We start from the raw sequence: 27,158 nt of genomic DNA on the forward strand, positions 1-27,158 counted from the left end.
GCTCTATAGGGAGAGGAGGAGAGCTGCACCCAGCTGGGCACCACACCTCCCCAGTGCTCCAGCCCTGCTAACATTCCCTTCATTTGGAGAAGGGTACCTAATTGAGTACCACCCAGATAACATATACATATCCATAAGAGAAGACTTCTTTACTTTTGCTTCTGCTCTTTCACCCTTTCTGAAGCTCTCAAACAGGAGTGGACAAATGCCACCCTTTTCTTAGGAAGTTTCATTAATTTGGTGATCTTTTGATGGTATGGTTTTGATGGGAAATGTTAGGGAAATGTGAAGACTTTGGTTTCTCTTGCTTGTTTACAGATGTGATTATTTCCTACATGTGAATCATTGCAGATCAGAGCAGTAGCATTCTCTGTAACAGGAGGTAAAGGAGAGTATGGGATTGCTTTTTAATATTGTGCCACTGGACAGGACTTGGCTTGTTCTGTTGCCAGTCTCGGGAGAGCTTGTCTTGCCCCTCCCCACCCCTTTTTTTTCTTAGTGGTCCCATTAAGGAATTAGAGTAGGAGTGTCTGCTTCGCTGTCTGTTCCTGGTCTGCTTTGGGTTTTGTTGAGTTTCTAGTTGAAGCCTGATCCTTCTTTCTCTGTGCGTGAGGTTTTCCCTGCATTTCTCATTAGTTAGCCTTTGTGCGCACACGCTCTCTCTCTCTCTCACTGTCTCTCATCACTGCTGTACAATGAGCAGCAAGTTGTGGTACTCAGCAGTAAGCGAGAAGTGAGGCACTTGTGCGTGAAGTCACACATCTATTGCTTTTCCCCTACTTCCAACAAAGGGCGGTTCCTTCCTTTTCTATTCGGCAGACAGAAGGCAGAGCAGGGTGGTACCTAACAGATGAATATCATATCCAAGGGATTCCAGGTGACCTGTCCATTCTGTTCTGCATACCACACAGCCTATTCTTCAACAACAGAACTTTAAAAAACAACTTAGGCATAAAACTGTGGACCAAGAAATCATCCACTAGCTGGACTGTGCTAAGCATGGTCTCAACAGAGATTCTGGATTCTTACCCCACTGCCTGGTCTGGCTTTTATAATCCTTATGTCCCTCAATGGGTTAACTGTTTTGTTTATCCTCTTTGATCTCTTCAATCCACCTTCCCGTCTTTCAGCAGTCCCCCATCCCCCTATCCCTTCCTCCCTGGTTCCCTATCCTTTGTATGTAAATGACTTTATTCCTTTCCATGTAATACCTTGCAAAATCTATTCATAGCATCTGACAAAGTAGACTGTTGCAGACAAAACTTAGGCATTTCTGAATGAGCTAGTCTCTAAGGTGTCACTCTGCCCTGCCTTCTGCCTGATTTCAGACTAGCATGGGTAACTGCCTCTTTCTATTCTTCATAGAGGTCAACAGAGCCCTTCTGTTTCTCAAAAGTGGATAATATGGCCCATTGTTTTCCAAAAACAAAAGTCAGGTTAATTCATTGACATTATTACTTCCCCCACCCTCTGTTTTGCAGTGGCCATGTTTTCGCTTGACCTAGGCTTTCTCCACTCCATGTGGCTCTTATAAATGCAAGGGCTTACCTAGGATGGTAATAATGAGAAATACTTTTACCATAAAAGCCTAAGGACATTAATCCTTTGTATGATAGGCACACCTGCAGTGCATGGTCCCCACTTTTCCTTTCCTCTGAGTCCTCCAAAAATCAGCCAACTAAGCAGCCACTAGCCTGAGATACAGGCAAGATGGGAAAGGTGAGACCAGCTTGGCCCCAGATATATGGAAAGTCTCTCTGACTGTAGAATTCAGGTGTGGCAAGCCTGGAGCAGATCATTTATGCTGGACACACACAGTCCCACTAGGTCCCTGGCTCCCTGTCTCACAGACACAGTTTCTGCTGTGTCCCAGTCTGGACTGAGCAATCCTGGAATGGATTGTTCACTATGCTGCAACCACCTCCTCCAGCTGCTGCATATGTGAGAAAGGCCCTGGTCCTGAGAACAAAATCTTGTAGCAGAGAAGTGAGCAAAGCTCTCAGAAGATGTCAGCTGAGCAGGGAGAAGGTTGGGGCAACCACTCATCTACCAGTCATCAGCAAGGAGGAAAGCACAGCCTAATTACGGGGAGGTTTGTTTTGTACATAAGGAAGGAGGCACAGTGTGCTTGTAATGTGGCAAATCCAGGACAGAGATTGAAAGATATTAGGGATATGGGGAGAGAACAATGAGGTGGGAGATCTGAGAAAGGGGGCGAGGGAAAAAATAAAGGGAAAAGACAGACATAGCACTGGAGTAATTCCAGGAAAGGGAGAAGGAGAGACCGAGCAGAGAGCCAGACAAGGGAGAAAGGAGAAAGATGAAGAGAACCAAGGATTTCTGAGGGTGAAATCTTTTATTGGAGCAACTGTGTAGCTAGTTAGACAAGCTTTCAAATGCAAGACATTCTTCAGCAGGTCTGACCAGAACAAGTCAGGCACCAACAGGGAGAATGTAGTGGGTGAATTCATCCAGCTATTATTGCGTGAAATTGTATGGCCTGTGTCATGCAGGAAGGTCAGAAAGGAAGGTCTCAGCGGTCCTGTCTTGCCATAGAACCTATTCATGACCTGTCCTGGGGGAAGGGGAGGAATCGGCTGTGAGCAGCATCTGGGGGAGGCAGGGTATAGCTTCTGGAGTCGGGGAAGAAGGAGCCCATTGCAACTGTTTGCAGGATTAGGATCCTAATCTAGGCTTGTTCTAAATCTCTCCTTCCACATGAATTGTGGCTGAAGGCAGTGGACAGTGGCTGACATCAGTGTGTTTGTTCTTGCAAATACATCACATGAAATTCTTCTTTAGGGGGAATCTGCTTGGTTCACTCACTCTGTTTGATTCTCATTTCCATTAAGGCCACTTTACACCACACCTGACGCATCTTAAAGGTATCCTAAAGTAATGTAATTTACCCCCCACTGTAAGCCTCATTTCTAATGCTAGAGCAGTGTTAAGTGGCCACCTGTGGAAATGAGAATCTAGCCCAAGATGTTTAAAACTTTCCTTTGTAAATTCAGTTTGGGGATGTGGCATGATTTCTTTGGGCCACCAGAGGGTGCTGGTCAGTGCACTGAACCCAGGAAAAAAATGGGAAGGGGGAAAGCAAGAGAAATAAAAGTCACAATACAAAGCAGTTCTGCTTTCTGCTTTTTAGGCCTCAGTCCATTCCCTAGAGCGTCCTGGTAATAACAAGTCATTGACTGTCTCTGGAATAACCGTTTGGGATTTTTTTTTGGTTGGTTTGTCCTTCAAGGTAGCTCTCTGTACACTGTAGATGTCAGCTACCAGGAAGAGAATGCGTGTGGCCATATTGATCGGCTGGCAGGAAACGGACACAGCAGATAATACACGTTAGATCTTGGGGTTGCTGTTTGGAAAACAGAGCTTGCGAGAGCCAATGCTATCATTTAAAAGCAACTGCTTATCAAACTACCAGCACCACTTTCCCCCACAGGGTAGCCAGGCATCATTTATCAGAAGAGGCTAAAGGCAAAACCAAGGAGAACATTAATGTAAGAATCCCACCCCACCATACACCCCCCCCCCTTTTTAGTTATCCTCCGTACTTAGTGGCAGTCAGTCATTAGCTTCCCTCCCCCCCCCCGTTAGCTTTCCTTCCTTTACAGCAAGAAAATGAAACATAAAATAACACTGGATGGTTTGTGTATATAGTGCTGTTTTTGTAAAGCGCTCCGTAAAACCTCTTTGTACAGAAGCACCCCTTTGGAGTAGGTTTTCAGGCTGAAATGAGACTTTCTTGGGACACAGAAGTACTCAGGGTTTGTTCCTTTCTAAACTACCAGAGAGCATTTCAGCCCTTTTATTCCTGATAGTCACTAACCAGAGACATTTCTCATCTACCACTCCTCTTTTCGAATGCAGGAATGAGCAAAGGCTTAGTGAAGGCAACCACATGGTGAGAAAGAGAGAGAGAGGATAATGAGAGCTGGTCAGTCAGCTGGCTTCAGGAAACAGTAAAAGTAAAACAGAGGGGACATTCATTCCAAAAAATTGGTAGCTTCTCACCCTGCTGGATTAGAAATCATCACCCTGTGGCGGAGCTGGAGGCACTACCACACCCTTGTCTATGATCATCCTTGTAATTTGATGGGGTTTTGTTCCGGTTCAGTGGAGATACCTTTTATTGGCTGAGCACATATGCAAGCAGGATAAGCGATTACAGGCCAACCCATTCCCTTTTTATGTGCTGGCATTTTCACAAATTGAATTCCTTTTTTTTTTTTTTTTTGCACTAAAATTCCTGCACATGTTGATTTACTAAATTATATCACATTAGCTACTTTACTAAAAGGGTCAGTAGCAGAGCCAGTAAAAGAGTCTTGCAGCAGCACCGTTGATGTAAGTGTAAGCCTCATTTTGACTACATATCAAAGGCAAGCCCCAGGCAGTCTAGTTGCAAATGGGTGCTGGGTATTCAGGCTGGGGGTGGGGGGGAGAGTGGGGGTCAAAGGTGGCCAAGATGTGATGCTAGCCACATCACTCCCTTACATGTTATTGGCTACACAGGAATAGGTGTGCCTTAAGCAGGCTAGCCTGACAAGCCAACTAGACTTGGGCAGACCTTAGAAATAACAGAGAATTATGCCTTAAAATGCTTTTTATTTTCTGAAGTCCCACACAAATGCTGACTTACCAGGTGCTGTTTTTCCATACCATGTTACAGTTGAAATTAATGTAACGGACAGCCTGGGGCATGACACCAGCTCAGGCTAGCCTCTCCAAATTCATGCTCTGCTGGATCATCTGCCTACCCCTTCCTGGTTCCCTTATCCAAAAGACTTGAAAAGCTTTGAGGCCCAGTCACTTTTTCATTTAAAAGAAATCACTAAATAAATCACTGAAAAATTTAATGAATCCAGCAAAGTTCAACCTGTTTCAGTAAAGTTTATTCAGTCTCTTACCTCTACAGAAGTTGAAAAGATATGAAAAGTTGTACTTGAAATACACAAACTGATCATCAGCCCATGTCAGAAATAAATCTTTTACATATTGTGCTATTGCAATACTAGATGCATTATAAGAGTTTTTAAAACTCTGAAACTTTTGTTTTGACTGCTCTCAGAGATGAATTTTTGAACTGATGCACAAATATAAATTTACCAGTATTTTATACAAAGATTGGTATTTTGCAATTCAACAAGAGTCAGGAAATTCAAAGGTAAGGTGGGGACATGATCTTTAATTCATAGCCTAGCGATTTAAAAAAAGCAGTAAAGTGTTAAGGACACAGAGCAGCTATAACTTTGGATTTTCTTGCTTTTTTTGGCTTGTGTCATATCTGATATAATGTAAAAGCACATTTTGTGTTTGTTAAGATGAAAGAAATATAGTTCACATTACGTTATTCAAGGGTATCACAATACTTCATTTGTTATTCTGAAAAATTATGTGTGATTTTTCTCTCCCTAGGTTCTGATTTCACGCACCGTACTAAGGTATCTGAGTATCTTACACAGAAAAGTGTACACAAGGAAATACCTCCCTCCCTTCTTTCCTCCCTCCCTCTTCTTCATGTAAAGAAGGGAAGAGAGAGTAGATAAAGTGGAATTTTCACCTCTCAAGAAGCCCAGAGGCCCAGGACTCTGTGCTGAACCAGGAAATCTCTTGGAAGAGAATTCCACAATTGTGGCCTCATCACTGAGGAAACTGGCCCCCGCACATGACCTTTCCTATAGGTTGAATGTTTTATTTTTCCAGTGGAACATAACTGTCATGGTGCAACATGTGGACAGGGCAAGGAGGTCCTTAAGCTGACATGGGCCAATGCTATGTGGGCTTTGAAAGTATGGACAGAAACACTGAATTTGATTTGGTATTCAACTGTGAGCCAGCAAAGACAATAGAGAACTGGGGAGCTGTGTAGCTGGACTGCAAATAGAAGTTACTTATGCATAGTAATTCCACTTCTTGCTGGGGGCTGCAACAATCAAGGGTGGATGTCATAACAGGTCAGGTTCCAATCTGCTAAGCTGGGGTTCAGCTACCTGGCTAGCAATAATTAGAAAAGATGTCTCTATACTTAGAGTAGTTCAATTCACAGAAGCAGCAAGGAGTTCCCATGAATTTTAAAATTGCAGCCAGTCTTAAGAACAGTGAGTTCTCTGAAAAACAACCCTTTCCCATCACAGTCATCACCCCATCAGGGTCATCACTATCTTTTTCAGAGATTCAGCATCATCAGGGCAGGTTGCATAAAAACACTACTGATGATATTGGTACAGATCTCGGGTTTTCTCAACTCCTTAAGAAGGGCATGGATCAGACTTGGGGGTGGGGTTCAGCTTTCTAGGACTTCCCCTGAGGCGGATGCTGGCATCACCCAGGTCTTTGAAATTGTATTGCCATATCAGAAAGCACTGCAGTCAGTAGTCAGTTATTTCTGGGAACATTTGCTTTTCAGGCTGTACTACATGAATGGAGTTGCCCCGAGACAAAGAAGTTTGAAGCAATAACCTGGAGGTATCTGCCTTGGGGAAATGGTGTGCACACAAACAGCTATTGCAGAAGATGTTATCTTTATCCAGGAAGAAAAATTACCCTGGCTGAAACCCAGGTAAAATGTCCATGTTGGGGCACTTTTACAGTTCAAGAGTTTTACACGCCAGCATCATGTGGTCACAACCTTTTATTTCCTCAGGGCAGCTAGGGTTTTCCCAGGATATCCTGTTCATTTGTTTATAGCTGTAGAGGGCTATAGATTAGCAAAACATGCGCATTTGGACCGGATTCCCTTAATAGACTAGAATTATTCTGCTTTTCTCTTCGTTCTGTTTGCCCTGTATATCTCTGTATGCAGGTATGTTGTGCAAGTGTGTGTGTGTGTGTGTGTGTGTGTGTGTGTCATGTGAATAGAAAGAGGCTGTTTATTACTTGGTGGACAAAAATGGTGCATTTGGGGCTGTTTCTGTCTGTTGTATAAACACAGATTGAGCATGAATACACACTGTGGTAGAAGCCCTTTCAAATAAGAGTTTACTATTATCTAAATACTAACATAGCTTTATGAGAAACTGACATTATGATTATGATGTTAGGACCACTATGGTTAAAGCCTAACTAGCAAGTCACAATAAGGCATTTAAGACTACTCAGCAGGGATAAAGGGAAAGAACCGCACCTGTAAAGAGACCACTGAAAACTGAAGGAAGGGAGAATAAAACACACAGACCTCCCCCTGTAGCAAATCCTGGAAGTTCTTGTGTTTCCAGTTCCAAAGATATGAAGCATCTGAAGAATCCTGGCTGTGTATGTGGACAAAAACTCAGCCACTGGTGGGAAGTGAGGGAGGAGGTTAGATAGCATGGTGGTAAAACCATCTTGTCTACATTACAACCTTCCCTGTTACCAGGGGTGCATCCAGATGGGGTGCAGCAGTGCGGTTGCTCCCACTTTCAGTCCATGCCGTGGGCATTTCAGCCAAGGACTTTTTTAAGTACCCGAATCAGGTGAAAATTCCCAATCCCTTCTTCCCTGTGTTAAGTGGCTCATTCCTTCCTCTTCCATTTCCACCCTTCTCCTGCCTGCCCTGGGGATGGGGGGAGCTCCAGAGCTGCTTCAAGTCTGCTCTGGCTGGGCTGTGTGGGATGTCAGGCTCAGCTGGGGACAGTAGCAGTGGTGGTGGGTAACACCCAGGCATATGGTGCAGCAGCTCCTGCCTGCACCATATGCCTGGGTGTTACCCACCTTCCTGGGAGCAGAAACAGGGAGGGGGAACATGTCCTCTGCCACTGCCGCTGCTGCCCTTCTGCCTGGCTGAGCCTGGCACCCCATCCAGGCCAGCTGAAGCAAGGCAAGAGAGACACTGAAAATCCTCCCCCCCAGGAAAGCTGGGGACAACAGTAGCAATAGGTAGAGAAGGGGGCAAACAGGAATGGAAGGGAGGTGCTGCTGAGTATGGAGGGAGAGACTAGGAGAGCAGGAGGAGAGGCGGGGGAGACATTCTTAACTGGTCTGCCCATGCCGGTGGGAGTAGAGAAAAGCTGGGAGTGTGGGTCCATCCAGCCCTGCAGCACTGCTCCCACACCCCCCTTTACAAAATCCTGGATCCACCCATACTTGTTATTCCTGGTAGAGTTACACTCATGATGAGCTTAAATGGAAGGGAGTAGAGTCCTAGCTACTAAAAGCCTCCAAAATGTTGAGTGTGGTGGGATGTGGGCAGTCATGGCTCTACCTCTTTCCAACATCCTTAGAAGCAGTATTCTGCCTTTACAGTGTACTGAGGCAAGCATATATGTTGGGGTCATTTTGCACTCAGAAGTGCACTTTGAAATTGCTGATGTATTATCAGAAGGAAGCATTCTAAAATGGACCGACTTAACCTTTAAATCTAGATCTAGAGGTAAGCCTACATTTGCTAGCTCGCTCTTATATTTTTAATGGACCAGACTGGAGTATCCTACCTTAACAGCCTAAGCTCTGGAGAAATTTGGATTGTGAACCAAGTGGCAGGCTTCTCTTGAAACACGCATTTTCGCTCCTGTCAGGTAGGTTTGTCTGCTGCATTCCCTGCAGAAGATATTCAGAAAGCACTTTCATTGTGGCTGGCAGTACCGCCAAAATAAGAATGTGGAAACTGTAAAACAACTGGTGTTGTTCAAGGTAAACATCATTTTTACCCAGAATGTACTGCTCCTCTGCTGACACTGATTTAGTTTCTGTCATGGCCTCTGATGAATAACATGCAATGTTATTTCAAGATAAGAACCTACCGGACATTGGAAAAGACTCCTTTAAATATGAAACCCAAACCTCCTGACTAGAAAATGATTGGGTAAATTGCCTTCCTGGTACCAACTACAAGTTGCTAAAGCAGTTAATCACAATATCCTCCTCCTCCCTTCCTCCAGACAACAGTTAACTAATTCTAATGTTGGGGAGGGGGGTTGTTCTACTTACTTGAGCACATCTAGCACAGTGATGTGTATACCTATGGTTTTACACATTATGAAAGGTTACCATAGTGCTGAAGGAGTAGAAAGCAAGAGAAAAGAGAACATTTTTGGGATCCTCCCATCAACAATATCAAGCAGCAAGTGCTAGATCACATTCTTTCTGTGCTCTTACTAATGTTAGTATTTCTGTCTCTAGTGTTCTGATGTCACTGTTAGTACTGAGCTCTGCAGGTAGAAGGTGGGAGGGTTATATTGCTGTTTCCCAAGATAATAAGATTTTTCATTCTAAAGCACCTTCTGTTGGAAGATCTGCAAGTACTTTACAAATGTCAGTGAATTAAACTTCCCAGCACCTTTATATTATTTTTCTGTTGTACATGGGGAGATTGATTGGCCTAAGATCTTCCAGGAAGTCTGTGACTGAGCCAGGATTATAACCTAGGTCTTCTGACTCATAGACTCATGTTTTAATCAAAAGAGTATTCTTCTCAACATAGTTGTCTTCTTCCTCTTTGACATTATTCTGTCCCTCCATATTACTGAATGACAGCTGATGCCTATAATGTTTGTACTGGATCCAAGATCTCGTGCTTTATGTCTTGCTGTCCTAATTTTGTTTCAGTCGCTGAAGTTTCCATGAGACTCATCATAGAGTCAGCTTGCCAAGCTCTGTGAAACCAGTTCCCAAACTCCTAGTTTTTACACTGCTTAGCACATTGCAGTTGAGACCACATAGAACTAACAGTAGTAATAATCTCAGCATCCTGGCCAGATTCCTGTTTGGAAGATGACATTTTGCCTACCTAAATTCCTCCTGCCGTTTCTGTAACATGATATTCTTTACTTGCTTCCCTCCCTTGATGTATAATGTTGCTTGGGGCAGATTTAAAGCATCTGTCTCCTCCAAGGCAGCTTCATTTAAATGTCTAGTCCAGTGATTTCTAGAGAGCATATGATCAATATCTAAAGTATGAATGTTTTCTTTGGATAAGGTGCTACAGTTTATAGAGGGCATAAATTATAGCAGCCTTCGTAGATTTCCTTCTGAGTTTAATTTTGCCCTACTGGCTAAAGACCTTGCTTGCCATTTTTTCCTTTCTATGTTTACTGCTTTATTTCTGAATAGGTATCACAGGCCAAACTCTGCCCTCTGTGAAATCAGTGGAACTATGTAAGTGTCAATGAGAGTACAGTGCAAAGAAGGTACCGGTTACTGCATTGTCTGGAAACATCATATGCTCTAGTGGATTCAGTTTGGAGGTGTGTGTGCTCAGTAGACAAGTATCCTTGTGTTCCTAGGGCCTAATGTACACACAATTTCTGTACAGGTACATCTCTTTCGATTAGAGATGGGGGGGGTTTAAAGCAAAATAGTATTCTGATGCACCTACTAGCATGGATGTAGCTATACCAAGGGCAGGCAATCTCTTATGGCTGCAGGTGGGAATGAGCCACCTTGCATCAAAAGTGGGCTGTGGGCAGGACCTAGATGCTGCTGCTGTTCATCTCCATGGCAGCATGGGGAAAGCACCCATAGCTGGCACTTGTCTCTGTGGCTGAGGGGCTGCACTGCTGAATGCTACTGGAGCCCCATGTCTGTGGGCTCGATCCAATGGTTCTATGGGTCAGACGCAGCCCACAGGTCGGTGGTTGTTGATGCCTGGGTCAATACTGTTATAATGGTGTCAGATTATTAGCATATATTCCCTCAAAGGGACCTCAGGAGGTCATCTAGTCCAACCCCCAGCTCAAGGCTGTCATCACTGGCTCAACCATTCTAGACAAATGTTTGTTCCTTCCATTCAGTGAAGGATCAGGAGATTTTAAAATCTGACTCAGCTCCAGATTGCAGTGAAAATGGAACATTTCAAAATTTTCCAAGGCGGGTTTGGCCAATTACATGTTTTGGTCAATCAAAATGTTTTTTCAAATTATTATTTTCATTATTATTATGGAATAACAATTCAAAATGAAAAGACATTTCAATGCAAGTTACTTGGTGTCATGTTCCACTTCCACTGAAATATGGCATTTTGACATTGTTGGATTACTATTTAGTTCTTGGTTTTCTTTTGAAGCAGAATCCCAGAGATATCCTCCCTGTATTATGACATGGGATGTTTGGGTTGCAGTGTAATATGGTTCTGCCATTGCTTTTCTGACCAACTCTAATAGCTATATTGCAGCAGCTTCACCACTTGCACTTTCTTACTCCAGATTGAGGTTGCCTTTTTCTCTACTTTAGCATATATAGCCTCTAAAGCAACACAAGGAATTCTTTTGTTAGGAGCAACACAAATCCTGCCTTCCTTTCTGGGGTGGGCATAATGTGCCTCCCGTGCAGCAAAGCAGCTTAACACCTAAGGTCGCAAAGGCAAATGGCGCCTCCTGCTGCATTCAGAGAGTTGGGTAATCCTCTAGACAGAAAGTAAGGGGAGGGTCTCCAGGATTGCCAAGTGGGTCATGGGATATCCATGTACTCTACCTGATGTAAGAAACAAGCTCTTGCTGAGCTCTGTGCAGTGCCCCAGGCAGGAGCACTTCTGATTCCTGCATGACACAGCAATCACCAGACACAACTGCTGCTCTTCTCTAACCCTGTTACAGACTCAGGCAGATGGTGTGCATGCTCAAGGAGAGGCAGTGTCCCTCTGACCATGCCTGTACTCTGGGAAGGGTGGGCCTACTATCATTTGTATTTCACCTGGGTTTCCAATCCTCCCTTGGGTCAGAAATAAGGCTTTGCGGCAGGACACACGCCAGCAGAAATCTATTTTTTCTCTCCGTGGGATTTCAACATACCTCTCAGGTGGCTCATAGGCAATTTGTTGCAAGCTATGAGAATGTTCCCCTTTCCCTCAGCTGAGTGCTTCCCACCTACCTGATAAGGGTCTCTCCAAGTCTAGTTTATACATATTTACCACAAGGGCTGAGTCCAGGGTTTTATCCTTGGATTGAGAGCCAATGCAGCAAAAAAGAGCAAAATTACATTCAGTAAGGACAGCTGCCCCCCCTTCCTCCCAGCTGGCTTCAGTGGAGCTCTGACAACTTACACCAGCTGAGGATCTGGCTCAGTTTATTTGTGACTCATCAAGAGAATAATTTCCACAGAGCTCAATCCATTGCACTTGTGCAAAACATTTGACCATCATGAGGTTGCACAGGTGTCACTGAGTGCACAGTTTGGCCTGGCAGAACCTTTGTTACAGGTTGTGATGTGCTAGGAGGAAATAAATCAGCTTGACTCCCATCCCAGCCTGAACTTGCAGGGCTGGTAATTAGTGACTTTGTTTTTAAAGGATGTAATTGAGGCAATCAACAAGAAACTCTAGGATGATATTTCTCAGAAAAGGACTTCACTTCATGCTATCTTTGTTGTTGTTATTAACCCTAGTACCTGGAATTAGGATCCTTCTGTTGATAATACCTGGGATTTCTTTGTTGTCTTACCAGACTCAGCCTAATGAAAAGAGGTTCTAGGAAGCTGTAAGAGTCCCCCTAGGGCAGGAGTAGGCAATTATTTTGGGCAGAGGGCCACTTACTGAGTTTCAGCAAGCTATCAAGGGCCGCATGACAGGCAGCTCAAGGCAGATTAATATTAACTTTCTAAATTTTTTAGGGTCCCCGCAGGCTGGATAGAGTGGCCTGGCAGGCTGTATTTTGCCCAACCCTGCCCTAGGGTTATAATGAGGAAGCAGGTGAAAGAGTGATCTGGAGCAGGAATAAGGTGTGGAAGGCTTGGAAAAGCCCAGAAAGGCCAAGTTGGATCTGTATCCCGGTTATTTTAGGCTCTCAAAAGCCCCACAAAGCCTGTGTATTGCAGGGTTACAACCTAGAGCAGCCATATCCTATGCTTTGGCAAAAAAAAAAAAAAAAAATCTCTTTGTCTCTGCTGGCATAGAATCAGGTTTTTTGTATGCTAATCTTAGAGGGTAAAATTGTTGTGTGCTCCTCTGAGCAGTTTGCAGGCAGGCCTCTGCTTGGGTTGCTATTCTTGTTAAAGTGGCGTGGCTCTGTTTAACTCTAGTTTCTCTCTCTCTTCCCCCCCTCCCTTTTCTTTTTCTCTTATTTGTAGGATTACTGTGGCCTTGCTGGAACTATATCCCCCCTTTCAGCCATGCTTTCAAAGGATGGCTTGTTTAGCTTGGTGGGTTTGACTTGCTTAGACCCTGTATGCAATCTGCTGGTCTTGTTTTTTAAAACTTCCTCCTATTTTTGCAGCTGCTGGCGATGCTTTTGTGACCACTGGTAAGGATGGCTGCTTGCCATTCTCTCTCGATTGCTGCCATGTGCTGTTTTCCTTCTGTCTCTTCCCTTTTTGGTTTCCTCAGTCAAAGAGGAATCCTTCTCCACAGGGAGCGGAGTAGACACAATTGTCAGCATATTGAAGTGGAAGTTTATTCTTGGGCCTTCTTAGGAAAAAACATTTTATATAGTGGTTAATGGCATTTGCCTGATGCTTTTCACAATATCACACTATGTGGCTCATCTCTGTCCTTATTATTCCATGGTACTCTAACTGTATCTTTAATTGCTAGGTGCTGATTTAAGCACCTGGACTAGGGAGGAGGCAGGGGGTGTGGCAGATGCTTTATAAATGTTATGATTAACAGGGTAAAATTCCCCCTGGAAGTAATGTCTTCATCAGGACAAACAACATTATCTGACTTTCTCCTGCACTGTGCATGAAAACTTTCAGCTGAAGTTTTTGTAAGTGCATAAGGAAGTTTTAGTACTAACCTCCAATTGAAAACTTGACTGCCATGATATCCTAGTTCTTCAGTTATCAGAGCCAGAGACTAGACTTGCTTCTCTAACCAAAAAAAATAATTCACTTTAATTAAGGAGAGTGAAATGAAAGAAGGGTGGTGGCAGGGGGAGTGTTTCTTCACCTGGCAGGAAGAGTGCTACCCAAAAGACAAATATTGCATGCCACTTTCAGATGACAAAATCACTTCTGACATATAAGATATTATGGGCAAGATCTTAAAAAAAATCACTTTTATTTCAGGGTGGCTCACTTCTGGGCACCCACTTTGAGTGCCTTAAATGGGTCTGACTTATTGTGTGCACAGCAGTTTCTGAAATGAGACTCACTTCAGGGCCAGGGACAGAAGTAACATATAAAAAAGTTTAAGTCATCATAAACTGGTTTAAACTTGTAACTAAACAGAAGTTCAGTGCACATAAATCAGTTTCAAAATGGCTGGAACTAGTTTAAGATAAACCTGGTTGAATGTAGTAAATCAGACTTAACTGATTTGGGTCAAACCAGTTTATGAAACTTCTGTCCCAGACACCTTCCTGGTTCAAGTTAAATCACAGTTCCCTGGTATCTCAGGATGCTCTCCAGCCCTGGGTTGGGACTGCTCTAGCACAGAAAGACTGGAGTGGGGAGAGAGGCAGGGACTGCCCCCCCCTGGCAAATCTTGGCGGAGGGGGCATTAAACCCCTCTTCCCCTGAGTGGAAAGCTGCCTTGTTCTGCTCAACTTACTGCTGATTACAAATCCCAGAGACACCTGAAAGTAGCAAGAGAAAGTGATAAGTACCCCTGCAGAGTCTTGCTGTTGTGATTCTGGATTGCAAATCCCAGAGACCTTGGGGGCAGCAGGAAGGGGAAGCAAACATACAGTCCATGCTGGTTACCTGCCAGAAAGCCATGCTGTAGCACCTTGCCAATTTCTGTCTAGAGCCACTGCAGGCATGTGGCTGCAGTTTCTGAATCAAAAGTAAAAGTCTGTTCACTTGTTAATCAGTTTAATTTCTGCAGTTTAGACTAATCTGAAAAGACTGAATCAATTCAGCCTCGGGATTTTTGACTGTTTGTACTGAACCTAGGTGTCTCAAATCAGGTTTCCCTGCCTAGTTGCAGCCTGATAAGTAAACTCAGGGTTGGATTTTGGAGATTTTCTTCTTTGTGGGTTACTGTCTAGAAGAGGTGTAGATTATGCCACTACTGTAAGTACAAAAGAACACTTCAGAGGACCAGGTGACCTGTTAATATAGTTGAAGTCATGGGATTGAGAAACAGGATATTTTTGTGCTTTATTGGTTTCCCTGGAAACTTCAAGCATAATGTCAGCCACATGCACTGACCTGTATAGGCAGCATAACTGTGTGGAACAGATCACCTCGCTGTGTGCTTTGGGCCTTGCTAATCAACGAGGGTGTGAACTGTAAATGGAAGTGTTCTCCTTCTCCCCTTCCTCTTCTCTCCACCCCTGTCCCCCCATCCCCATGGTGAAAATTTAATGTCTCTGGATTTATTTGCATTCTCGTGTCTGTGTGTGAATAACTTGGTAGTAACAGAGAAGCACTATTTATGAAACAACTTTTTTTCTTTTTTATGAACTCCTTCATGGACTACAATTGATTTCAGTCTAACTAAGTCGTTGTATTTTTCTTGACCTGGCTTCTTGCCAAATGCCTAGGAACTAGCAACATGACTCAGGATTAGCTGGCACCTGTGCTCCAGTCAGTGTGGGCATGTTTGAGCTTCTCACTGGGTGAGTTCTAGCATTTGAGAAAAGACTAAGTTTATTGCAATGGAGAGGATAGAGGCTGGATTTGCTGGGTATGGAGCAACATCCTCTTCCCTTTTCCAACTCTGGAGTCTTTCTTTCATGTGCTGGAATGGACCAGTGTAGTATGTGGTGAGGCCTGTTAATACTGTACAGCTGATGATAGTCCTGTCCTTTACAGGACTTGAATAGCAAGATGGCTTGTGATCTAGGGTGTCTTATTTAAAAAAACCTAAAAACTAACTGTGAGAGATCAGTATCATGGGACCCAGATGGTCCTGTCTCAAGACACAGAAGGATGATGATACAGGTAGTTAGCATGTGAGGATATACAAAATGATGTTAAAGCTACTGGGATATTGGTGTTTATGCAGCTCTAGCTTTGACCTCCTCCTTCTTTCACATGCTGTCTAACTCTTCCCCCCCTTGAACTACATAGTCTGTCTTTTGGGAGGAAAGAGATTCTTTTTGTTTGAAGGGTTCCCCCACTCCCTCTGAACTGTCCCATGTATAATCCGTCTGATCAGCAGCAGTACACCATTTCAGCATCTGGGCATATGTTAAATTTGATCCATAGCTTGACCTGGTCACTTAAGAGGCATTTCCATGTCTCTTGTGTTCCATGCCTCTGCTGCAATTCAGCTTTCCTCCCTCTTTGTGTTCCTCCTGTCCCTCTAGTACCTTCAAGATGTGGTGCAATCCAATAGTACATTCTCCTCTGCCTCCCCCATAAAGATACGATATGCTTCCTTTATCTGTTGGAGCCAGGCATGCCTGGGTTGATACAGAGGCAGATAATATTGACATTGTTAACAGCAGGGGCTACACCAATGGGTGTGGAAAATGATGGGACTCTACATAATCAATTTAGACTTGTCATTGGTCCTTTGCCTGATGACTCTTCTCTGCCCTTTCCTCCCTGTCATGAAAATTACTGTTTCCTGATCTCCTTCTTCCTCCCCCATTACCCAAGGAGATGATATCCATCCCTTTTTCCTTTATTCCCTTGGTGACTGCTGGGTTTTTTGTTTGTTTTTATTTCTTTTTCAATTTCCTTCCCCTTGCTCTTGCCCACATAAAAGGATCCATTCCTTGTTTTATCCTTCTTAGCAAATTGCTTGACAGCCCTTCAAAATCCATGGCTGTTGAATAATTGGGTCACAGAGTTAAAATGTGGTTCAGTTTTGTGCACTGGGGCAAGAACAAACAAACAGTGTTTTGGTGACAGCAGGGTGCTCAATTGCAGAGAGTGCAGCAATTAAGAAATGCAAAAATTTCGCTGGTGAGGATGGGACCAGTGTTGTTTTTTTGCACAGGCCCAAATAGGAGATGCATAAATTCAAACCACAAAAAGCCAGGGAGATCAGACCCTGAAGACTTTTTTTTTTAATGCTGTAATCTACAAAGTTGGCAGTAACTGATATGTTTTTTCCCCCAAAATTGTATGCCATGTTAATGATTTAAATTCTGTGTGTGTGTGTAAGTTTACTTGAGTGCATAGGTGTGATCCTATTCCACTGTGTCCAAATCCCTGAACAACAGTTAATATAAAAAGTGAATTCATCCTTTTCCTGCTAGCTACTTCTTGTGGTTTTGCCTTGAGACTGGTGGCATGTTATAAAAATAGAGGTGTTTAATATTTTCAGAGGAATTTTGAACAGGGTGGAAGGGATCTGGCTCATATACAGCAGGCTCAGGTCTGATCTCGTTTCTTGGTACAAATTCAGAGTAATTGATGAAGTTGGTGTCACTGAGAGCAGAATTTGGTTGGCATTACTCAAAGCAGTTTGCATATGGTATAGGTTTGAGTTTCATGGCATTCTTATTTGTGAATTTAGAGCCAGAGCCAGAGCTTAGAATCATTTAAATACCTTGTTTTATAAAGTGAATGACACATTCGAGGCAACAAATATCTGGGGCTTTGATGGTCTTTAGCCCAATTCATCTTTAATGATTTTAATTACTATGTTAAAAACACTTTGTGTGTTTCTTCATTAATTTGCTGTAAATTCAAGTTGGTTTTTGTCTTAGTTTTGGCTTTTGCTCAGACCAAGACATCCTGGAGGCTTAGTGTGGAGATGAGCTATAGACAATGCAGTAGATTTTCATCTCTTGGATAAAGGTAGAGGTCAAAATAAAGATGCCACAATAAACTTACTGTGATCATAAACAGTAGGGGCATGTCTCAACTGCCACATCTTGTAAAGCTGTATTTCATCATGACTGCTTTTCCTGAAGCTTCCTGATCTAGTTGGATCAGCCTGGGGGGCGGGGAAATAACTGACTCCCCAGATCACTCATGCCAAGATAACACTGATCCCAGTTCAGGCTGAGTTAAAACTTTAAGGCAGGGGTCCTACCCCAGGGTCAGATCTGGATGGTGGGGCTCCTTTTGAGCTGGATCTAGCCCAGGGCATGAGGTGACAGCTCCAGCTCCTGCCCAGTGCACGTGGCAGCGATGGAGACCGCTCTAGCTCCTGCTGTGTGCCAATGAGGTGCATTTCTTGCCAGGGTGGCAGCTCCAGCTCTGGCACAGAGCAAACAGCAGTGACGGCTCTGCCTCCAGGTTGGGTATGCAGCAGTGGCAGTGGGGCCAGTAGTCAAGAAACTGAGGCCACTGTGGTGGCAGTTGGGTGAAGCCAGCCACAGGGCGATGGGGGCTATGTTACCTCTTGTTTGCTCTTCTGCTTCTAAGATTGCCTTGTCCACCAGGGATCAAGGGCCCCAGATTCTGTGGCAGGCCTCTCTCTTTCTTCCTTCTTCTCCCTCTCCCCCTCCAACTTCTGGTGACCTAACTTTCAGGCTGGATCCAGCCTGAAGAACACAGTGTTCATCACCCCTAACTCAGTGTTTATCATCTCATTCAGAAAACAGGGGGACATTACCAGCTACCTGTTGATTCTGCCTTTGTCACATCTGCCACAGCATGGTCCATAGCCAGCATATGGTTTGCTAGCTAATGCAGAGCCTGTGCAAGGCAAAGGGGAGGGGGGAATCCCTGTTTATCAGGGAGTGATGAGGGGAGGCGGGGGAGCAGAAGCCAGGCAGAGGCTTGCAGCCTCTGCCAAACTGCAGCCAAGGAGCAGAGGGGAAGTCAGCCCTGCTGCAGAGCAAAGAGCCCAGCCCAGCTTAGAGAGCATGTGGGGATGCTGGGGGAGTCTGGTTTAATTAAGCCAGCAAGGGGTCTGGGACAGACGTTACATAAACCAGTTTGACCCAGATCAGTTAAATCTGATGCTACAGTCACCCAGGTTTCTCAAACCGGTTTCAGCTATTTTCAAACTAGTTTATGAACATCTGTTCTGTTACAGGTTTAAACCAGTTTCTGATCACTTAAACCAGTTTGTGTGTAATGTCTGTCCCTAGTCAACATGTGCTGTTATTTCATTATACATATCTTGTTTGAATACTAGGGTCTTGTTCACTTACGGGTAACTGAGGTTACACCAGGCCATTGCAACACTCACTGAAAGGAAAGTTACTTCTAGTGACTCACCACTCAAACGTATGCTCATCCGCCACTGTCTTTCAGTTAACCATTCCCCTCTGTCAAGAGCCTAGTTCCCACAAAAAATCTGTTTTGAGGACTGTAGAAAACAGAGGACTTTAGAAAAATCTTTCTGCTTTGGTGCAAATCCATGATGATAGATCCTCCCGCTGCCCCACTGGTGAAGTCTGTACACTTGAATGATCTCCAGTTTATTCTGGTTTAAAACAGAATAATCAAGACCACAGGAACCCGTTGTACAAGCCTTTCCAAGCAGACTTGTCAGCAGGATGAGGTATTCAGATCCTTGTATTTGTTGGGATTGCATTGACTATCTGACAAATCCCTGGAATTGTGCACTGCTGACTAGGGAGGATGTTCCAAGTCAGGGTGGGAGGGGGGCACAACATTTTTGGCAGGTGTAACGGGAGGCTACCGGGGCCAGTCTCCATGAGGCCCACCCACCTGTTCCTGGGCTAACTGCCCATCTTCTCTCCTGCCATGCCTTGGTCTTGATTGATTAATTAATAGATGTAATTAGGCAGGAGGCTGCCCATTTTCTGCCCCCCTGCTAGGTGGTGCTATCTGCGGCTCCATTCCTCCTCTATACCACAGCCCAAGCCTCGCTGATGACATGATGTTCTCATATGTGCCAGTCCCGCACGATGGGACTCAGAATCCTGCTGTAGGACCTCCCACTGAGTTCCTCCCTTCAGGTGGACTCTGCCACTGTCATACCAGACCATATATTGCCCTGCCATCAGTTCCCCTTCGGGCGTGGTCCCACCTTCAGCTCACATTAGCCTCAGCCCACCTCCAGACCAGTCAGGACCCCAGGCCCCTGGCTCTTGGGCATCCCTCCCGGTGGGCCTCCTCGCCCTTTTGACCCTCCTGGTCCTGGCTCCTGCCTGGGCCAGTCAAGGGAAGCTCTGGCAGGCCCTGATGTATGACCCATATTCCTTTCCTGGGGTCCCCCTCTCTAGGTCCTCCTCCAAAGACATGGTGATCTGGAGTTCTCTCACACCATAACTGGGGCCTCAGGGGCTCACGCTCTCCCCCTGGGCAGCAGGTCATGGTGCTACTACCGGTGTTATATTCGACCCAAACTCTGCCTCCCCACATTGGAGGACTTACTGGGGTCAGGACTCAGCTCTCTCTCTCTGGTTGAGCCCCCTCTCCCTTCACAGGGCTCCACACACTGCCCCCCTCACACTAGGGGCTCCACACTGCTCATAACACCCCCTTTACTTGGGGTCTCAGGGCTTCCTTCCACAGATGGGCTCAGGTGGCCATAGCTATGCCTGGCCCCAACTCTCCTCCTCAGGGTCTCAAACCCCCACAGGGTTCAGGTGGCCTTGGCCACATCTGGTCTCCAACTCTCCTCCTTGGGGCTTGTACCCCCACAACTACCTCCGGTGTATGCAACCCACCTGAAAGCAAGGGCTAGAGGTTAAGGTACCCCAATCCACCTTTCACCAGGGTGATCACTGGCCTGGCATTTCCTGGGTGCTCCCACACCACTGGGAGCCCCACTAGGCCACCCACTCCCAGCAGGGTGTAGTTTCCAGTCATACCCAGGACCAGGAGCCTCCTACCATCCCCTACAGCTCCTCCCTTACCTCTAGATGAAACTCAACAACCCTCAAACCAGACAACATTTTTACCTTGCCTCTAGGCAGCCCAACTGCCTTGTTTATATAGGCAGCCCTGAGCAGGCACCTGGAGGCTGCCAGCTCCAGGGCTTTAAAGTGGCAGGCACACCACAAATTTAGCCCTACACTCTGTCTGACTGCCTTTCTGATCACCTTCCCTTGCTTGATCTGTGGCTTTGCTTTCTGCTTCCAGTCCAGTGCACCCTGCTTGATCTGCCACTTTGCTATCTGCTTCCTTCTCTGTGCTCCCTGCTTGATTTGCTGCTTTACTTTTTGCTTCCTGCCCTATTTCCTGCTGTGCTGCCTGCCTCTTCCCCTAACTGCCATGTGCCATGCACAGAGGCTGCCCAGGCCACAGGTTGGGCTCCCCTGTCTTAGGTAATACATTGAGACATAAGGGAGTAGCCCCAGTCTGTTTTTCTCTGGAGAAATCTTGCAGTTGTCCTCCTGGCCCTCAGAGACGGAGGCAATGAAAACTTTCCCTTCCCCCTCTAATACTACCACTGGAAGCTAATCTGCCCTGAGACCCTTTCACCAATATGACAGTGAAATTTCCACACGTCTGTACGTGTTCAAATTGCCCCTGTTCTTGTGGCACCTAACTGAATAAAATAAATTGTGTATTTGGTGACTGTCTGTTTTGTGGGGGGGTTTTCTCTGCAACCCATAAGAATACATTATCAGCAGCATCAGAAGCAATATTCACACTGGTTCAAACTTATTACAAAAACTGTCTCTTTCCAAAACTTGGGAGAAGCTGTATTTAACGTGTGTATAGGAAACTTAGTATATATGTTAAAATACTCATGTTGTATCTTTTCAAATCGTTGGGCCTCATGAAAGTTATGGTAACTATCTGTAAACATCTGGGAGAGATGACAAAGTATGCCCTCATGTGGCAAAAGCTTTTTTTCACATAATAGCAGTCTGTTCTTTTATCTCAAAATTGTTAGATTTGCTGCTTAGCTGCTGATTCCATTGCTTTATCTGATATAGGGCTGGGCTTTGAACAAACTTGTTCTGAAATAACTATATCAATTTGGATTTCTTTGGTTTTCTAGTACAAATCTGTGTGAATGTTTGGATTCCAAAAGAAGAGTATCTACCTACAAATGTATAATGAAATAACAGATGTCAAGTAGAACAGGTTAGGACTTTTTTTAAATGAGTAGCACTGCTTTACTGAAACAGGTGGTTCTTAAATGGGTGCCTTCCCCTTCATGTTTTAAATCAGACTTCTTTTTTTGTTAGTTCAGTTCTGTTAAGAACAACTTTTAAGCTAAGCCAAAATAAATAGCTCCAAAACTGAAATAAATGCCCAGAGGCTAAAACTGTTTTTACTAAATCAGTGTAAAAAAACAAAACACCTTTTAATTAAGTTGGTACCACTTTTTTCCAATAAGTAGAAAGCCTTAAATTTGCACAGAAATAACTACTGTAGAAAAGCTTGTGGAAATGTACCTGGCTGTATTGTAAATTTTGTATTCTTGACGGGAAGCAATTGGGCTTTAAAATTTTACTGACGTTGTTTAGATGAATGTTTGAAGGATCAAAAAGTTCTAGTCTTTCCCGATATAACACAATTTACTTTTTACTGTAGATTGATTTCTTCTTTTTTTTTTTAATTTCCTGAACTTAAACAGTGAATGTGATTTATAGAAATTACTACTGCCTGATAACTTATCAGGGCTTTAACAAAATTAATGGTAGAAATGGACTGTTGACTTTGATGCAAAGTAGCAGAGGGAGGGAAAAGAAAAAATGAATAAGCAGGATGTGTTTTCTTGATCAGAAGACTGGGATGCAGTCCAAGTTTAGTGGAATCTGGACTATTCCCTTTGTGGGATATACGTGGGGAAAGGATAGGAAATCTTGAGACTCTGCTCTTGGTGTTTCCATGGAGTTATTCTTTTATGGACTTGGGGAATATTTCTCCCCTCAGTGGAATGGCCTTGCATTCTGGGGATGAACTCTCAGATCCCTGGAGGTCTAAAGGGCATTGCCAAGACTAAGATGAGGCCTTGAGCCTTTTTTGTGTATATAGCCTTCCCCTTTGCCATGACACCATGCTTCTGATAGGCATGTGCTTCCAGAGTTCTGCTTCTTGGCAACTGCTTCCAGAATTACCCTTGTCCCCCATGAGGCTTTGCTTTGCCACCTATGATGCACAATCAATTTAATACTGACTCCCTTGATTGGAAAGGAATCAGCTCTCTGGAAAGCAGCACCTTATCTAGACTCCTGGCAGCCCCAGGCAAACTTTTAGGATTGGGCTCCCCCTTCACCAGAGCTGATGATAATAATAATAATTATTTTCACCATTTTTGGGCCCCCTTTCTGTCCAGGCCCTGGGTGGCCACCCAGTTCACTAATGCCTGTGTCTGGCCCTGCTGGAAAGTGAGGGGTCCATACACTTGTTCCCAAATTTTGTTCTCTCCAGCCAAAGATCTCAACCAACTCAGCTGATCTCTGTACAAGGTGAGAGGGGGCCATGTGGAAACTACAGTCCAACCAATCAAAAATCCTTTGGTTTCTTGTTCTTCTCTCCCTTGTGAAAGCATTGTGTATAAATCTGAAGGTGGACATTCATGAACTACATCAAGGGAATTTTCATTATGATCTTTTTAAACTATTACTATTTGCATATAGGTGGTCAGTGGAATTGACCATGGAAGAGTAATTTAGCTACACTAGATGTAAATTAATTTATACATTTACAAATAAAAGCACACAAACTGCATCATGTTGCTTATTCTTGCATATTAGGATTAAGTGCTGCAGCTGTGATTTGAGACAATATAGAAAGTTCTTCTACAACTGCTTTGTACATTGGGCCTAGTATGGAAGACCTGTATTCTCAGGCAAGACCCTACCCAATACCCATGGGAAAGTAATGTTGACTTAGTGGTAATCATGCTAAAAACACCCCTAAAGCACACCTTTTATTGCGTTTGACAGCTGGGACATGGATGGTATCAGCACTTTCCAAGATTGGTTTGTCTAGTCTTTGCCATAAATGCTGTGAAATGTAGCTCCTAGTTATACCAGCCCAAGAGTCCCCAGAGGGACCCTTAGAGTAGCAAATTAAAGAACAACCTGCACTGATTCAGCAACACTGCCAGTGTGTTACAGTGAAGCCCCATCTACTGATGCAGACTAGGTGTGGCCGTGGCTACTCTTTGGGGGTACTATGATAGCAGCCAGGCTCCCCAGAACTAAAGCAGTTCTACCTGAAGGAGGGGTTTGTCTGCTGCCAGTTGCACCAGCACCCCTAACTGGGTGGAAGTGATCATGGTGTGATAGAATTCCAGATCCTGACAGGGAAAGGATGAGGCCAGCAAAATTAGGATTTTAGGTTTCAAAAAGGTGGATTTAATCAGACTCAAGGAGTTAATAGGCGTGGTGTCATGGGAGGATAGACCAAAGGATAAAGACCTAGGAGAACTGGGAACTTCTAGGGGGCACACTATTGGGAGCCCAACAAGAAACTGCCCTGATATAATGGGAGCACAAGAAGAATGGCAAGAGACTAGTGTGCCTACATAAGGAGCTTCTAAAATGCCTCAAATGCAAATGCAAAAGGAAAGCATACAGGCAACAGAAGAATGGGCAGGTCATCAAGGAAGTGTATCAGAAAACGGCAAGAACCTGCAAAGCAACAACTTGGATGGATAAAGGGAATACTGTGGCTATAGTGTATCAGAACTTCAGCAAGGCTTTTGACAAGGCACTGCACACCCTTTTCATGAACAAATTGGACAAATGTGGGCTGGACAAAATTACTACAAAGTGGATAGATAACTGGTATAATAGCCACAAACAAAGGCTAGTTATTAATGGGTCCATGTCAGAACGACAGGAGGTTTCAAGTGAAGTTACATAGGGGTCTGTCCTAGGGTTGGTGCTGCTCAACCTGTTCATTAGTATATTTGGATGGTGGCATAGAAAGCTTCTTGAGCAAGTTTTGCAGGTGTCCAGGGCTAGCCTTGCGGGTGGGTGACCACTCAGAACACCACGGTCAGGGGGTTGCTGTACACACACGTGCACCGATGTGAACAGCCCATGCTCACAGCAACTCTTTCCCCTGCCCTGCCCCACCCCAGTTAATCCCTACCCCAAGCAGGAGGAGCAGGGCCCAGCCTAGCCCACCCTCTGTCTTCATCTGCTGCTCAGGAGGAGCTGGGCTGGGCGCATGCAGGTGGAGTGCCACCTACTCAAGCCCACTTGCCTTTCTCCTGCACAGCAGCGGTGGTGTTTGCCTATGGGAAAGCACAGCTCCTGATTCAGCCCAGCAGCTCTCCGCAGAGCTTGATTTCCGAAACTTTCATTAATACAGCTACATACTTTAAACTCAAGAAAGGGCAGCAAAATACAAGTTTGCCCAGGGCACCATTTTCCTCAAGGCCAGCCCTGCAGATGACAAGCTGGGAAGAACTGTGAACACATTCGAGGATGGAAGTACAATGCGGAAAGATATTGACACATTGGAAACCTGTGTTACAGCTAACAGGATGCAGTTAAGTGCTGACAAATGCAAGGTGCTACACCTCAGGAGGAATAATCAAAAACCCAAATATTAAATGGGTGACACCCAGCTTGATGGCAGCACTATAGAAAAGAATGTAGGAATGTAAGAATGTGGTGGGCCACAGAATCAACATGAGTCTAGCATGATGCAGCTATACAAAAGGCGAATGTAGTTCTGGGATGCATCAATAGAAACATTAGGTGCAAGACATGGGAGGTGACAGTGCTTCTCTACTTGGCACAGGTTAGGCCTTATCTAGAGTATTGTGTGCAGTTCTGGGCTGCATATTTTAAAAAGGATGTGGAGAAGTTAGAAAGGGTCCAGAGGCAGGCAACAGATTTGGGCTAGGAGGGCAAGTCATGAGGAAAGAGTGAAGGAGCTAGGTATGTTCAGCTTGTGGAAAACATGCTGAAAGAGGGGACATGAAGGGTGGCCATAAAGAAATGGGAATGTACCTTTTTCTCCTGCTGCAGAGTGGAAGACACAGACCAATGGCTTGAAGCTGCCGTATCTGGAAAAACTTCTTCACTGTTAGAACAATGAGGCGGTGGAGTAGACTGCCTAGAGAAGTTGTGGACTCTGTCACTGGAGATATTCAAGAAGAGTTTCAACAGTTACTAACTCGGGGATGATCTAGGTGTAGCTATGGCTGTGTTCCTCTATGAGTATTTCCCATGCTTCTGGGCTTTGCTGGCTGCCCCTACCCCCAACCTTTCTCCTGTGCATGCCAGGATGTTTTAAAACCTTCCTTAGAGGCATTAGGTGTTGGCTACAGTCAGGGCTGGGGACTTTTGATTGGGATGTGCTAATTAGGCCTGTGCAAAGCGGCTAGTATTCACTTCAGATTCAGATTCGACTGATTTGGGGAACAGTGATTCGAATCACTGTCCCAATTCGATTCGGCTGAATCTGATTCAGAGATTCGGCTGTTGCTGAATCTTTGAATCAGACAGATCTATCCCTGGCCCACTCTCCCAGCCTGGCAATGTCTGCCCCAGCTCCAGGCACTTGTTAAAAAAAAAGGCCCCTGTGCTCATAGGGTGCTGTCAGGTGGGGGGCGATCCCTGCTGCACTCCACTGCCCCACGCTGCATAGGGGGGCTCTGCACGAGCACCCCAACCCCCCCCCGCTCCCCCCACCCCCCCACTGGTGCTCCACCCGGGTCAGCTCCAGCCATTAAAGAAAACTGAAACACGATGGAGACCAGGCCGAGATACCCGAGCTAGCTCATTCAGAGCTGGTTTGGGGACCAGAAGTGGTTTTTGTCATGTTGCTGTGCTTGCTTCCTGGGCAAATTAGCCTGGATGCGAACTGGGGACTTTTAATCCACTGCATTTTGTTAAATGGGGCAATAAACTTCCTAGATTTGTGTGACAGACTTACCTGATTGAGTTCCAATGCATGCAGGGGCTTCAGAATCCTCAATTGTGATTGGTGGAGCCAATCCACCAATCAGGAACAAACTGGGGAAAGTGGGCACTGCCCCTTTCCCGAAGCTAGAGGGAGAGGAGCTCCCTGACTGGATTGTGGACTGCAGTATGGCAGGTCCGCCAGAGTTCAGGGGCAGAGCCTCTGACGCATATAAAAGGAGAGCATGCTTGGCACACTGGGGGCAGATGTGGAGAGGGTTGGCGAGGAGAGAGGAACTCCAGAGAAGACCATCATCGGATTCCTGCTTGAGCCTTGATGGTGTGCAGATCAGCTTACGGCACTCAGGCTCTGGGAGCCGCTCAAGGTGGCTTGAGCCTGGGAACTTGGCAAGCAGCTGGGTGGAATCGGTGCACGGAGAGCCGGCCCTGGGAGCAGCTTGAGGCCCCACATCATGCACAGGTCGGTGCAGGGAGAATAGAGCTTGAGAGAAGCTTGAGGCTGTTTAAGTCAGTCCCAGCTGTAGGCCAGGTAACCAGAGCCCCGCAGTGTGGCTCAGCATTAAACTAAAAGATCCCCAGTGCCCAGAGCAGGGCCTGGGAAGGGGAAAGACCCCGGCATGAGGCCAGGGAACCAGAGCCAGTAGGGCTCAGCTCCTGTAGGAGCGCCCTGTGTGCCCAGTGCAGGGC

This window comes from Crocodylus siamensis, chromosome 3 (assembly GCF_052110815.1).
Source record: "Crocodylus siamensis isolate JL-2025a chromosome 3, ASM5211081v1, whole genome shotgun sequence".
NCBI classification, from domain to species: Eukaryota; Metazoa; Chordata; order Crocodylia; family Crocodylidae; genus Crocodylus; species Crocodylus siamensis.